The sequence below is a fragment of the Drosophila teissieri genome, chromosome X, assembly GCF_016746235.2.
Source record: "Drosophila teissieri strain GT53w chromosome X, Prin_Dtei_1.1, whole genome shotgun sequence".
Classification (NCBI taxonomy): Eukaryota; Metazoa; Arthropoda; class Insecta; order Diptera; family Drosophilidae; genus Drosophila; species Drosophila teissieri.
In genome coordinates, this window is record NC_053034.1 from 23706371 (window position 1) to 23708804 (window position 2434).

Below are 2434 nucleotides of genomic sequence, written 5' to 3' on the forward strand. Positions count from 1 at the left end.
CATCCGCAACACACTCGTTGAAGTGGACCACCAACCATAAAGAGGTCCTTAGTGATATCCCGCAAGATCACAAGCTTCACACTGACTTTCTCGACTTTGAACAACCCAGTGTCGCCAAAACTCTCGGTGTCAGGTGGAAAGCCGACACTGATGAGTTCTTCTTCGTTCCATACGAACTAGACTCCAAGCCCTCCCTTTCTAAGGGGGTTGCGAGGTTCTATCGCAAATTGCCAAACTGTTTGACCCAGCAGTATGGCTTGCTCCTTATGTCGTGCGCGTGTTATTACTCGTGGTCTGAGCGGTGGAGCTAATGAAGAGGGTTGGAGGGGATGATTGGACTTTCCTTGAGTCCCTTATAGTACGTTTGGAGTAAGGTTTGTATTTTTCGTTCCTTTCACAATAAAAGATTAACCGCACAGTTTCGAAGTCGAGACAGAAGTGAAGTTTATTTCAGATCGTTCTTAGGGGAACGATTCAGAGGAATATTCTTGTTGTGTCAACTCCCACGCGAACGACTCTGGTTACAGAGTCTGCAACAGAGCGGATATTTCTTAGCCTAAACAAATGCGACCCATATATTGGTCGTCGATACATTGTATATTTACTGATCTAACGTAGTAATCATGTGATGGCATGAGGGGGTTTTGAGGGGATGGCGACCTATGTACTGGCCGTTGGTCCGTTGTATTCGTGTTGTGTTAGGGGAATTATTTTCGCAATTTTGTATTCCTTCTACTTAAATGTAGGTATTTTGACATTGAATATAATGTTTGAATTGTGATAGGTAGTATGTTATTTTAAAAGGCTGTATAATTGCTCATCATATATTTGTTTTTTAGTATTTCTTCTTTGTTTAAGATGAGTTTAGGAATTATATTTTGTTTTGCAAGTAGTAGGCTTTCAATAATGTCGTTGAGATGGTTAAGTAATAGTTAAATACTGTAATCAATTCTATTTATGTATTGTAGTTTTCCTAATAAATTTTGTTCTTCATTTAATTCTTTAACAACTTTATTTTGAGAGTTTGTAAGAAAGTTGTTTATTAAAATTTGTTCATAATGTATGTGTCTGGTTATATTTTCAAAACGAATAAGAATTTCATTGTTAAACTAGTTTTGTAGTTGGAGATTGTCTGATACTACGTTGAGTTTTTTTTCCAGGCTATTAAATTTATCGTCTATTTCCTTAGCATCGGATGCGTCCACATTACCAGAAATAGTTTTTACTAATATGCCTAGTCCGTTAATTAGACCTCTTTTTTGACTATTAAAGAGAGTAAATGATTCAAGTTTAGTTTGTAGTTGAGAATGCTTGGTTGCGGAATGGATCGCATTATTATAGGCAATTAACGTTTCCGTCAGTAATTCGTCGTGTTCGATTGGTAGTTTTCGGTCTTTGCGAGTGTCGGGGATTATTTGGTAGATTTCTGTAAGGGTGGAGTGTAAGCGTTCCACGGGGGAATTGCTTGAAGATTGTTGGAAGGATGTTTCGTGCAAGAGTATTTTCAATTGTGAGCAAAATTTTTTGAATCTGCCCTTTGTAACGAACTGATTTTGTTTGTCTGCTCGCTACGGAATACGTGCGGCTAGCTCAGTAGATTTTGTGCGTTCGTCCCACCAAATTTATAATATAACGTGATCACCCGGTTACCAATAATAACACTTGCAGTTTTCTCTCTTGGGTCCTTATTGGTACATAGCTTTACAATGTAATCTAATTCGATTCGGCCTCGCCTGCTGAATGCCTCCGGGCTACCCGTGCTACGTCGTATTGGACCTTAGCTACCTACGTCTCAATTCGGAGACTTTCCTTGTCCCGAACGTCTTGACATAGCGATCTTGCTCCTTATTGATTACCACGGCTGTAACTCTTCTGCTGACTTCGTTCTTTACTTGTTCACTGCTATACTTGTTCTCCTTGACTTTCCTGCTTCCAGTGTTCGGTCTGGTTATATAGGCCTCATTTAACGGTTCATCCCTCTGGTCCCCAGTCTCCGGATCCAGAGTTCACGATTTTACCGTTGGTCCAAGGTTCAACTTGCACCGTTATTCACCTTTAAACCTACCGTCTCTCCAAACTCTCTTTTCTATAGGTTCAGAGTCTCCACACTCTCTTTCTCCAGCTCCAGAGTCTCCAAACTCTCTTCTCTTAGAGTCTCCAAACTGACTTTCTCCAGTTCAAAGCCTCCAAACTCACTTTCTCCAGTTCCGCACTGCCGTTACTACGCGTTGATTTGTTGTGTAACTGGCAACGGCAGGCCCTCCTCATGCGATCACCATACGCATTTGTGCGGAGTTTTAACTCCTCACATCTTCCCATGATCTTGTTTCTTATTGCCCTGAGTGTAAGAAGTCCGTAAGGTGTCTGGTCAGCACCCCTAATAAGCATTAGTATCTCTTTTACGCTGGTTATAAATCTATCAAGGTATCTGGGT